The sequence below is a fragment of the Lissotriton helveticus genome, chromosome 4_1 (assembly GCF_964261635.1).
Source record: "Lissotriton helveticus chromosome 4_1, aLisHel1.1, whole genome shotgun sequence".
In the NCBI taxonomy this organism is placed as follows: Eukaryota; Metazoa; Chordata; class Amphibia; order Caudata; family Salamandridae; genus Lissotriton; species Lissotriton helveticus.
The window spans coordinates 78,031,048-78,044,706 of record NC_136063.1 but is presented as its reverse complement, the minus strand read 5'-3'; the positions used below and the strand labels follow the sequence as shown (position 1 = coordinate 78,044,706).

At 47.4% G+C, this 13,659-nt stretch overlaps 1 long non-coding RNA gene across 2 annotated transcripts in view; it reads left to right on the top strand.

Moving 5' to 3' along the window:
• The window catches only part of LOC144828367 (uncharacterized), a 36,053-nt gene extending 22,724 nt beyond the window's left edge, over window positions 1–13,329 (top strand). For both annotated transcript variants that reach the window (XR_013610435.1, XR_013610434.1), the window contains exon 3: window positions 12,484–13,329. This is a non-coding gene — a long non-coding RNA (uncharacterized LOC144828367). The remainder of the gene's footprint in view (window positions 1–12,483) is intronic.
• Window positions 13,330–13,659: the final 330 nt, after the last annotated feature.

The window sequence follows — 13,659 nt, the reverse complement described above, 5'->3', positions numbered from 1 at the left end:
ATGGATTAGCAAATTTAGCGGCACAAATATGGAAACTTAGTGCACAAATATGGAAATTTAGCGGCATTTTAGCAGCACTTTATTTTACTCATAATCATTCATTCTCAGCCTTAAATCAATGGAAACTGTTTTAGCAGAGTGTTCCGCTTTGAAATAGGCAACCTGGGATATGGAGCAGAGGAAGCAGCCCACAGGTGAAGGCTGTTATCCCTTGGAAATGCAATCCTCCATTTGAGGGGGGAACGCCAGCAAATTATTAGAGAGAGCCAATGGGCTGACATGGCTCTAAGAACCCTAACACGATGCGCGCCATCATAGCGTTTGCCGTGCATTCTGTGCAACAAAGATCATCTCAAAATATGATATAGCCTCTTCAAAATTCAAAAAAGTGTATTTTTTTAACACCTGGAAGAGTTTCACTGAAGTACATTAGGTTGTACTGCTGCAGTCAGTGGCATTGGTTAGAAGTAATAGCACCATATGTACTAAAGCATTTTCCCATAGACACAGAATGCGTAAAACCCTTTGATCCATCGGGCCCATAGTTTCTAGACATAAACTTAGAACCATTCATGCCACACCTCCCTGAGGACGATGGAGCCGGTGGCCTGAGAGGCGAGTCAGTCCTCAGGTGCACCCCATAGTAGCCTCGATTGTATTGTGTTGTAACACTTGTATAGTGCTTCATGCCCTTTCTGGCAGATAGTACGCTGCTCTGTGGGGATGGGGGGGGTGCGTGATTTAACAAGCGCTGTCTTCGGTGTGATGTCCGTGGGTGGCTAGAAAGGTGCTCTCGCCGAGCAGTGTGAATGTGGAGGAGGTGTGAAAGACAAGTGCACAAATGATGACTATAATTAGGACTAAAACATATAGGCAGCTACACAGCTCCAGCCTAACGAGACGAACAGCAGTGTGTTGTGACTGTACCCCAAACAGGGGGTAATAATCAGGGAAGGCCCAGTAATTCTCATGGCAACATTCACAAGCTAATGATGCTTTCAAATGAGTCAAATGATGCCCAATGGGCTAGAATGGACGTTGGGTCATGATCAGTATCCAGACTCCATTTTTAAAGGCAGGGATACTGGCCACTGCAGAAGAAAATACACTTCATGAGCGAGGAAACCAGTAGAAGAGGCGTGAAGCTTTGCAAGCTGAGCAAAAACTACACAGTCATGAAAAGGCCCAAATCTCACCTACTCCTGCAAGGAAGAAGTGAAACATTTGAACAGGTGTTCACACTCCATGCCCCTCCCATGCTCCCGAAGGTGGATGATTCAGGCTGGGCAATCCATAGGCAGGCCATAGTGCAGACCCCTGCACGTAGAACGGTGAGAAACAAAGCGCCTGGTAGATTTCTGCCCTAACAGAACAATCATGAAACAGCCCCTCTCACGTTACCATTCTTTCTTTCAGCCCCCGCCCTTCCCAAGGCTAACCAAATGCTTGCGTTTCTATTATACCATGTACAAGAACCTTTTTTTGAGCAACACACTGCCACATGTCAACTTCAATTTCGCGGGCACTTTTGTAAAAATCGCTGCATTTTTACAAAAGTGCCGATTTCGTGGCAAACCGCGAAATCGCAAAATCCTGGAGGGTCTGACTGCTGGGACCTAACCCCTGTGCACCACGTTGACTTGCTGTTGCCAAGGCTTGTTGGCTCTGCACTCCAGAGATCTTCGGGTTACAAGAAGCTCTAACCTCCAGCACCTCTTCCCTCAAAGATCAGCGTCCTCGCCACATCCTCTGCTCTGTGGGGATCCATCTTTGGTTAGTTGCTCGAGGTCGTCTTGCAACTCCTGTGCCTTTGGCCTGTGGGTCCTTTGAAGGGTCTTCTCTTGCTTCAGTGGGCTTCCCTGCTTGCTCGGGGCCTGCTTTGACCCTCCCTTACTTGGTAAGTCCCTTGGACTTTGCTGGTCCAAACGTTGCTCCTTCATTGTTTTCCACACCTGTCGCAGCTGCCAAGGCTTGTTGGTGCTCCCGCCGGACACCACGCTCTGGTTCTCGACTTCCAAATTGGGACGGCTCGGGCATGACTCCTGGACTTTCTCAGCATTTTCTGGTCCTTAAAGCTACAGCAACATGCTCACCGTCATCACTCCTGCATCTTCTGACATCGGTGGGCATTGCCCATCAGTGCCTCCCGGTCACCTCTGACTGGCATAGACTCTGTCCCCTCTGCTTGCCGGATCTTCTCTTCTAGAATCCACCCTTGGATTCCACGGACTCTTGCTCAGTCTTCGCCAGCCTTTACTAAAGTCCTCCATTGTGGTCTACAGCGGTTTTCAATGTCACTTCGCACCTAGGCTCCCGGCTTCCCTGAGGCCGGCATCCTGGTTCCTGGGGTATCCACTGTGGGGTGATTCCCCAACCTTCTTTCTTCCACTGGGTTTCTTCAGGGTCCACTGGGAAGGGTAGTTCTTTGTAAAAACTGCAACAGCGACTTTCCTTTTGACTTCTATTGAGTACAGGGCTGTGTTTCCACTCTACACATAACCTTCATGAATTTCCTGGGTACTTACCTCGGGTGGTTCCTTGTGTCCCCATCTTTTTTTGAGTTTCCTGGTCCAAATCCCGACTTCGGTCACAGTTTGCATTCCACTTTTTAGTATATGGTTTTGTCTCCCCCAGGAGACTACTGTGTAATGTACTTACTTACCTCTTGCAATTGAAGTATTGTATATGTGTGTTAGTGAGTGCTGTGTAATAAATATACATATTGTTATATATACGCGGTGTGGTTCTTTTTCGTTTAACCTGCACTACATAATTAGACCTGGTAAAACAGTTGCTTAACACTCCTGGATAAGGCTGAAGGCTGCTCTCCACAGCTACCCCTTGGAGAGTTTTCTTTGGTTGTCTAATACCTCTAAAATCACCATACGGGTTTTGGGGTTTAGTGCATAGTGCTTCACTGAAATAGGTGAGCACCTTATACTAAGTCAGCCTCCTACAGTAACCAAGATGCTTTCTTCGGGGAGGATTGGCCACTTGTGTGAAGAATGTCATTTGATTCAAACATCTGCCTCAAACTGAGATAAGCGGGTATAGGCCCCTTGGATGTGATCATTGTAAATGTACTTTGATGTTACAGTTATCTTTCCTTTTGAAATATAATTATCTTTCCTTGGGTTAAACTTTGCAGTTGTACTTTGATAATGAGTTACGCAAATGTAATGCGTGTTTAAACATATATAAGGGACATCTCAACTCAAACAAGACAAAACATTTGACAGATTGCACTCTGTTTCTGCTCCGGGGCAGAAAGAAAATACACCTTTGCTTCTTTTAAATCACCATGACTGCGTCTTAACTATTATTTTCCTTTCAGATAAATGATTTTTTACAAATACGGTTAGGTTCTCAGGCCAGGGGCACTCGTCTCCACCTTGCAGAGGACTTTTCCATCCGAACAGCCTGCTGGGATAGACATCATGCCTCTCATAGCCACTCGTTTTCTTTTGAGTATAGATAGCAGAGAGCTTGCTGTGCACTTTCTGTAATGGCGTGACAGACCCTTTGTGCAAAGGGGTGGTGAGTAGATTTAAACTCGTCACCTGGGGCTGTTCAAGTTTTGTAGGTTGTATGACGTTACAACGCATACTTTTACAACGCACACTTTTTTTTTTTCAAATTCTTTTTATTGAATATAAACAGCAAACAACAAAACATGACCATCAATCCAAGGCATCAGCATAGCAGAAACGGAGAGTACAGATTCCAACAATTCAGAATTATGCAGGAGTATAGCAAAAGGGCTCAAGTCACATCCAGTTCCTCCCGGATCGGATCAATATTGGGTGGAGTGCAAATAACCCCTCGATAGGAGTTCCATGCGTCCCAAATCTTCCCCCACTTACGGGGTCTCCCCCTAGCGACATACACTGATTTCTCCCGGAACATGCACCAATCAAGGTCCTCCATCCATTTCCGTATCTGAGGAGCTCGACCCGCCCCCCACAACTGAGCTATGTTTCTCTTGGCAAGCATACATGCGAGGGTAACCCAAGTCCTACCATGAGATGTGAGATCGGTAGGCTCCCAGACATTGAGCAGGCAGCGCCGCGCCTCAAGCGCAATCGATACTTCCAACACCTCGCTAATTTTTTCATGTATCTTGCTCCAGTAATTCTGAACCACTGGGCATTCCCACAAAATGTGTAAAAAATTTCCAGGCAAACGACATCCCCTACGGCAGTCCGCGCCTGAGGCAAGCCCCATACGGTACAGACCGGGGCCCGTGGTATAGGACCGGTGGAGGATCCTAAGCTGTATCAAGCGAAGTCTCATGGAGATCGCAACCTCCCGAGGGGAAGAAACAGCCTCCACCCAGTCCTTATCTTCCAGAACTAAACCATCCGCAACCCATTGTTCCCGTACTCTGACTAGGGGATCCTCAGTGTGGTTAACCAGTTTCTTATAGACCAGAGAAATCGCCTTAGTGGGAAGGAACCCATCCAAGAGTCGGTCCTCTAGCTGGGAAGCCGGCGGCGGCCTTTCACCATCAGGGACAGCCGCAGCCAGCACGTGTTTAATCTGTAGATACCGATACTTCTCACTGTCGTTCAGTTGGTGCCTGGCTTGCAATTCCTCAAAGGTCAAAACCCCCTCTTTGCCCCACATATCCCGGACCTGCGATATGCCGATCAAGTCCCAGCGATCAAAGCCCTTTGACTTCCACAAACTACCCAAAGCTTCAGAGCTCCACAATGGCGTGGGCATCATTATCTTACCGTCCCATTTAATAGCACGGTTAGCCACGTGCCACACTCGCGCCGAAACCGACTTCGGACCCAGCAAAGGATACCTGCCACGTCTAGCATAAAGAACTCTAAGGAAGTCCCCACCCGGCAGTTGTCCGCGATCCATGGCAAAGCCGGGGTCCGCCGGCGAGCCGTAGACCGCATGATTAATAGGGGTCAACTGGGAGGCCCAACAATATTTCCTGACATTAGGAAGTCCGATCCCACCATCATACCAGGGTAACATCAATTTGAATAGTGCGATCCGCGGCTTCCCAGTCCAGACAAGCCGGCGCTGCAATGACTCTATTTCGTTAAAATAGGACTGAGGGACGGGATCAAAGGAGTTCTGCAGGGCATACAAAAACCGTGGAAGAGCCATCATCTTGAATAAAACCGCCGACCAAGCAAGGAGAGCGGCAACTCCCTCCATTTAGTAGTATCACGACGGAGTCTAGCCAAGGGGGGACACAAATTGGCATCAAAGCGCACCTTGGGATCCTTCGAGATGTGTATACCAAGGTAACGAAAGCTAACCAGTTCGATTTTCACCGGACAATTAGCGGGAACTCTGGGAGAATCTCCGCTCAACACAAAGAGAACCGACTTCGCCCAGTTAACAGCAAAACCAGAGTATCTACCGTAGATTGCCAAAATATCCATAAAAACTATGAGGGACTGCCGGGGGGAAGTCAGGTACAGGAGTATGTCATCCGCGTAGAGCGATATTTTATCTTCCCACTCCGGAGTCCATCGCAAACCTTTAATCGATCGGTCCCAGCGTACCCAAGCCGCGAGCGGCTCAAGGGCCAGGGCAAACAAAAGAGGTGATAGGGGACAACCCTGACGGGTGCCCCTCCGCAGGGGACAATCGTGGGACTTATGATTATTCACCACCACTCGGGCCAACGGTCCTGTGTATATCAGACGGACCCAGCGTATGAACTCTGGACCAAACCCAAGCTTCTCCAACACTGCAAACAAGTAAAACCATTCCACCCTGTCGAACGCCATAGTGGCGTCCAAAGACAAAAGCACCGCCGGTTCATGTATATGGGAAGCGGAGGCCACCACTCCATGGAGTCTACGAAGATTAAGGGCAGTATTACGGCGCAGCATAAACCCAGATTGATCTGGGTGTACCAATCCAGAGATTACCTTCACCAAGCGGTTAGCTAGCAACTTGGCCAATACCTTGGGTTCCGCATTAAGGAGAGGGATCGGTCGGTAGGAGGAGCACTCCAATCTGGGCTTGCCATCTTTATAAATCACTATAATATTGGCTATACGTTGGTCATAGGGTAGTACGCCAGTCTCTCTACTCTCAATATACATGTCTTTTAGGAACGAAGAAAGACGGTCCGCATGCAGTTTATACAATTCTACTGGAATACCATTCGGGCCCGAGGCCTTTCCGGAGTGAACACCCCGGATCGCCATCCCGACCTCGTCGTTAGTGATCGCGGAATCTAAGAACTCTCTATGTTCAACAGACAGTGCGGACATCGGGATATCTCTGATAACCTCTGCGGTCTCCTCCACTGTATAAAGGCCTGGCGAAGCATAAACCCCTTCATAGTAACTGGCGAATTCATCCACAATGGTCTGCGGGTCAGACGTAACGCCCGAGCCCGCTGTTTGCAGCTCCGGCACCAGTCGCGACCCCCAGTCTCCCTTTTCCAGCCACTTAATCAATTTCCCTGCCTTATCACCATGTTCATAAATTCTACTTTGCGTGGCGGCGTGTTGTTCCTTCGCCTTATCACGCGCCAAACGCTTGTACTCATCCCGAAGAAGAGCCAGGCGGTGGACCGCCCCCTGTTCTCCGTGTGCTGCCACCTCCCTCTCCAATGCCACCAGCTCCGCTTCAATCCTATCAATATCCGCCCTGCTCCTCTTCTTCTGCCCAGAGATAAGGGATAGCGCCTCCCCCCTGATAACTGTCTTGTAGGCCTCCCAGAGAGAGCAAGCAGAATCGACCGTCCCTGAATTCTCAGTAAAGTATCTATCCATTGCACGAACCAACTCCTTTTTAATGGTAGGGTCTCTCAATCTCCAGGCACTAATTGGAGCTATCTTAGCCACATTACCTTGCCCAAGTGTAAGTTGAAGCCAAATCGGTGAGTGATCCGATATTCCCCTAGCGAGGTGACGCACCTCCCTAACAAACATCGCCTGTGACGCGGGCACCAAAACGTAGTCTATTCTGGAGGAGGATCGATGCGCTGCGGACACATGGGTATACTCCAGTGCACCAGGGTGCCGCAATCTCCACACATCAACCATGCCAGTAGTAGAAAGAAAGTCTGATAGCCATCTACGGGAGGGCAACAACACACAAGAGGGTTTTCTGTTAAGCCAACCGTCAGATACTGAATTGAAATCTCCCCCAAGCACCAGGATACCAACGGGCAACTATAAAAACACCCTGCCCAAATCGCGAAAGGTGTCAGATTGCAAAGCAGGGGGGACATATATAGAGAGGAACGTAACCAACCTCCCCTCCCAAATCCCTGATACGCCAAAGTATCTGCCTCGATTGTCAAACCAGGTCTCTTGTATGGTGAACGGAAAGGAGTTTTTTACTAAAATCCCGACCCCCCTGGAACCCGAAGTGAAACCGGCATGAGCCACAGGTTTGCAACCTCCCCGTTGTAACGCCATACATCGCTTACCCAGAAGGTGGGTCTCTTGGAGCAAAACCACATCTGGTGACTGTCGTCTAATTAATTGGGTAAGAAAATTCTTAGCGAGGGACACTGCAGAGTCTGTAGAGCAAGGGACACTGCAAAGTCTGTAGAGTGAGGAGCACTGCAGAGTCTGTAGAGTGAGGAGCACTGCAGAGTCTGTAGATCGAGGAACACTGCAGAGTCTGTGGAGCGAGGAACACTGCAGAGTCTGTAGAGTGAGGAGCATTGCAGAGTCTGTAGAGTGAGGAACACTGCAGTTTGTAGAGTGAGGAGCACTGCAGAGTCTGTAGAGCGAGGAACACTGCGGAGTCTGTAGAGCAAGGAACACTGCAGTCTGTTGAGTGAGGAACACTGCGGAATCTGTAGAGTGATGAACACTGCGGAGTCTGTAGAGTGAGGAAGACTGCAGAGTCTGTAGAGTGAGGAAGACTGCAGAGTCTGTAGAGTGAGGAAGACTGCAGAGTCTGTAGAGTGAAGAACACTGCAAAGTCTGTAGAGTGAGGAGCACTGCAGAGTCCATAGAGTGAGGAACACTGCAGAGTCTGTGGAGTGAGGAACACTGCAGAGTCTAGAGTGAGGAGCACTTTAGAGTCTGCAGAGTGAGGAACACTGCAGAGTCTGTAGAGTGAGGAGCACTGCAGAGTCTGTAGAGTAAAGAGCACTGCATAGTCTGTGGAGTGAGGAGCACTGCAGAGTCTGTAGAGTGATGAGCACCGCAGAGTCTGTAGAGTGATGAGCACTGCGGAGTCTGTAGAGCGAGGAGCTCTGCATAGTCTGGAGGGAGGAGCACTGCTGAGTCTGTAGAGCGAGCAACACTGCAGAGTCTGTAGAGTGAGGAACAACGCAGAGTCTGTAGAGTGAGGAACAACGCAGAGTTTGTAGATTGAGGAGCACTGCGGAGTCTGTAGATGTTTATGTTTATATGTTTATAGAGCGCTCAATTGCTGTGGCGTCTTGGTGCTAGAGTGTGTGGACAGGATCTGTGTTCTGTATTACCCGGGGACCTATATGGAGGTGAACAGCCATGTTTTCAGCTCCTTCCTAAAGAGCTGCCAATTGGGTTGAAGTTTCATTGCCGTAGGCATTTTATTCCATAGCTTTGCTGCGCAATTCGATAGCGTCCTGCCCCCCATCTTGTCTGTCTGGTCTTTGTGATCTGTATAAGCCCCAGACTGGCAGATCTAAGGGCCCGTGGGGGGGTGTAGGTTAGGAACATTCTTTGGATGTCCTCAGCACCACCACCTTACAGTGCCTTATGCACAAGGCATAAAGCCTTAAATTCCACCCGCTGCTGGACAGGGAGCCAGTGTAGTAATTTAATTCCTGCCGAAGTTGATTGTCCTTTGGGTATGCCTAAAAGTAGTCATGCTGCGGCATTCTGTAGGGATTGGAATTTTCTCATCTTGGACTTGTCAATGCCCATAAAAAGGGCATTGCAATAGTACAGCTTGGACAAGAAAAGTGCCACCATCACGTCTTTTGCTACTCTTGTGAAATGAACGGAAAGATTTTTCTCAGGGATTTTAGTGGAAAGAAGCAAGAGGAAGTGAGACTATTTACCTGGGCAGAAAAGTTCAATTGGTCGTCAAAAATGACCCCGAGGTTCCTGACTTTGAGGACAGGGCGGGGGCATTCCCCGGCCTCAGTCAGCCACCAGTAATCATTCCACAGGGGCCGGCCCAGACCGAACTCCATCACCTCCGTTTTGTCTGTGTTAATTTTCAGGAAGCTACGGTTCATCCAAGTCATAATCTCAGTGAGACAAACATGAAACCTGGTGGCTGTGGTCTCAGGCTGATTAGTAATGGAGATGACAAACTGAGAATCATCAGCATTTGAGACCAGGGCAAAACTATGCCTCCTGATAAGTCTGGCCAACAGGGTGATGTAGATGTTAAACATTGTCGGGGATAGAGCCAAACACTGCGAGACGCCGCATGGAAGTTGGAAAGTATCCGACTGCAGACCATCCCAGAACAGCCTCTGCTCCCTCACCTCTAAAAAGGAGGATAGTAGAGCTAGGGCCGAGTCCTCCACCCCCACATCCCTCAGCCGCTGCACTAACACCGTGTGTATCCGGGAAAAATAAGGCAAGTTTGTTACACATAGCGTGGTCTGGTTTAAAAGCATTGTCCTGTTGTGGTTTAGCCAGCAAATTAACAGATTAAAAAAGTTCCTTAGTAGATTTTCCAGCTTCCTTTATCTTGGTTGTGAAAATAGCTCTTTTGCAGTAATAATTGCTTCCTTATATTGTTGTATAGCTAAATTATAAATTGTTTTCTTTTCGTTGCTGTAGTCTTGTCTCCAGAGACGCTCAGCTTTCCTGCAATTTTCGGCACTTGAGCTTGGGGCTGTACCTCGGTGACGATATCTTAGATCTCTTTACCATCACCAGTTTTTCAGGTGCAACGCGCTCAGCCGCTACCATTAGCCAGCCATTGAGCTACGCAGCTGCCTCATTATTATCCTTCGCTAGCGGGGCAGGGAAGTGACTAAGGGCCAACTCTAGGTCATTGCCTTGAACTTTATTCCAGTGCCAAATTTTTGCCTTGGATGGCTTAGTTTGTGTGCAGTGGTGTGGCTGCATAATGTTGATGTTAAAATGGACAGCCTTATGATCTGTCAATGGGAGGGTTAATATTTTGGTCAGATTAATATCAGGTCTGTTTGTAAAAATGCCATCCAGCGTATGTCCCGCCTGGTGGGTGGATTCGGTTATTAGTTGATTTAGATTAAAAGCTGCTTGATTTTCCCAGCAGCCTAATTGTATCCGAGTTGCTTTTTAATTCTAGATGATAGTTAAAATCACCCAGGATTGTAAGGGAGTGGGGATCAGTTTATGACTCCAAAAGCATCAGAAGAGCCTGGGAGAAAGCCGCTTTGGGCCCAGGTGGGCGGTATATTAATAGCCCCTGAACGGTCGAGAGATTAATGTGTTTAATACAGAAATGCAGCTCCTCTGCAGGTAGAACACAGATAGCTTCCACCAGCACCTTTAAGTAATCTCTGCAAATGATCGCTATACCCCCCTTTGCCTTTCTCCCTGTCTTGCGAGATGTCAGCATGGCCTGTTGGTAGCGCGATATTCAAATCAGGGCATGATGTTTTGTCTGTACAGGTTTCAGTCACAAAGACTATATCCGGGGTGGATAGTTCAATTAGATCTTCCAGCTGGTATTTGCGCTTTACCACAGAGTGGGCGTTTAGCAGAAGACACTGCACATGCTGCTTATATGTTACCTTAGGATATCTAGCAGGCCCGTTTGTATTACTATCCCTGTTCCCCCTTTCTCTGTCTCTAGAAACCCCAGGCTTTTCTACTCCCGACCCATTCCCTGCCCTGTTAGTAGGCATGGAGCAATTATAAACACCAAGATTAAGCCGAAAGAGGCATTTAGAGCAAGAGGCCTTACCTCCGTGTAAGTTTTGCAGAGATAGAGCATGTGCCGTGCATGTGCTTCTTCCCAGATCGAACAATTGTTTTCTGCTATATATTTGGGGTATTAAACAACCAGAGATTCTGGTGCTGGTTGCGCTCCTACGGGCGCACATGAGCTTGCCTTTGGCGCGGTTCAAATTGTGGAGGAGAAAAAACAACTAGAGCGTCAACCCCAGTGCAATGTGGTCCCGTTTAACATCCGGGTACCCCGGGGGTCGAGCAGGAAGCAAAGTTATAACATCCCATAAGAATTACAGGTATTTAAAAGCATTTAAGATGTAGGTTTAATAAAATTCTGTGCCGTGAGATTGGTCTGTGCAACAACGCAATAAGTTTAAAACTGAAGGGCAATGATACCACACAGTTTGACAAGCGCAATATTCTACCACACACACTAGAGTGAGGAACACTGCAGAGTCTGTAGAGTGAGGAGCACTGCAGAGTCTGTAGAGTGAGGAACACTGCAGAGTCTGTAGAGTGAGGAGCACTGCAGAGTCTGTAGAGTGAGGAACACTGCAGAGTCTGTAGAGTGAGGAGCACTGCAGAGTCTGTAGAGTGAGGAACACTGCAGAGTCTGTCGAGTGAGGAACACTGCAGAGTCTGTCGAGTGAGGAGCACTGCAGAGTCTGTAGAGTGAGGAGCACTGCAGAGTCTATAGAGTGAGGAGCACTGCAGAGTCTGTCGAGTGAGGGGCACTGGAGAGTCTGTCGAGTGAGGAGCACTGCTGAGTCTGTAGAGTGAGGAACACTGCAGAGTCTGTCGAGTGAGGAGCACTGCAGAGTCTGTCAAGTGAGGAGCACTGGAGAGTCTGTCGAGTGAGGAACACTGCTGAGTCTGTAGAGTGAGGTACACTGCAAAGTCTGTAGAGTGAAGAACACTTCAGAGTCTGTAGAGTGAGGAGCACTGCAGAGTCTGTAGAGTGAGGAGCACTGCAGAGTCTGTAGAGTGAGGAGCACTGCAGAGTCTGTAGAGTGAGGAGCACTGCAGAGTCTGTAGAGTGAGGAGCACTGCAGAGTCTGTAGAGTGAGGAGCACTGCAGAGGCTGTAGAGTAAGGAGCACTGTAGAGTGAGGAGCACTGCAGAGTCTGTAGAGTAAGGAGCACTGCAGAGTCTGTAGAGTGAGGTGCACTGCAGAGTCTGTAGAGTGAGCAACCCTAATGGAGCAAGGACTTGTGTAAAAGAGACTTGCTCAGCCGCAATCCTCTCATATATTCCCGTAACGAAGTATTAATAATGTCTGTAATACTAATTTTGCACAACATTCCCTATTTTATAGAAAAGGGGAAGCTTGCCTATGTGTATTACTAACAAGTAACCTAAGTGAAATTAAAGATGGCTGCTAACACAGGTAAATGTACTGCGCATTCGTCAGATGCATGACGGCTTAACGCTTGGAGGGAAAATTCTGCTTCTGCGTAATAGCATCTAATATGGCCGCTTGGGAACTCACGTACTAAGCATCTGCTTTGCTGAAACTAAACTGCGTTATGTACTAAGTGCTAATACATAAATAGTCTTTATAAGTAAATGGGATTAGAGTAGAGATAGGTGGTATACAGTGAAATCATTCTATTCTGAATTTAATACTTTGTCTTTTGACCTCTATTAGTTCGTATTTGGGCCTCTGAACGATGCTTAGGTCCGACACCCACGTGGGTTTGCCCACATGCGCAGGAGGGACAACTCCGAAGCAGTGAGCTCAAGTTTTGGGACTCGTCCAAGGACATTCTCCACACATGTACTGAGAATCAGCTGAACATCCTGAAGAGAAATGAACAACTGTGAAATTGTATACATTGTTGTCGATAGAGTTTACAAATATGGGTGGGAAATAAAGCTTGGGAGAACAAATTAATGGGCGAGAACTTAAAACAATGATCTTAAGAAAAGTATTACAACTTAGCATGGTGTGATGATCATCTCCTCAGCTCGTCTAACTAGAAACAGGAGTTTCATAAGGTTTAAACATTAGGGGTGGTAGATGCCATTAGGAAAGTATAATTGGGGTAGTTAATTAGATTAGAGAGAGAGCAGTTGCAGCCAGAACGCTGAGAGACAGAGATGCTGTCTGAACGCTGATTGAATACTTGAAGAAGCAGACTTAGAATTTTCAAAGCAAATTAGAATTAGAAGAAAATCGTGGAAGAATTGAGGAGGTAATAGAAATTAGAAGAAGATCGCAGAAGAATGGAGGAGGAAGTTAGCATCAGAGAAGGGTGGGACGCAGACGTCAAATCCAGAAGAGGTCATCTGTCCTGTCCTATCCTGTCCTGTAGTACCTGTCACCTGAGCTTTCTAAGGGGCCCATAACTCTTGGCCAGATGGGTCCGATTTTCACACCATCCTAGGTAAATATAATTCTGTGTATTGTGTCAATGTGCCTTTCTCTCTCTATCCTCTCTTTCCTGAAGTACTTGTTGTGAAATCTTATTTTAAGTGGATAGACCAATTTTCTTCCTCCGAAAGATGGAGTTAACACTGTAATTTGTTTTGCTCTTATGATTAATTTAGATAAACATTTAAAACTTACTAGAGTCTGTGGTTATTCAATGAGAAAATCAGGTAAATGAGACCTATGTTATAATCATCATGTTCTAATCAACTAAAATAGATTCATTAGTTAAAGAAAGGGCTTCAGATTAGTAATAGATTTAAGAATCGATAGGCAAACGAATATATAATTTTAGCCCTAAAAATTTATCCCCAGCGGTGTTCACCGGCCTATATGAGTGAGTGAGTTTATGGGCGGTGAATGGAAGCCACACTGCAGTGAGGTTACTCGTCT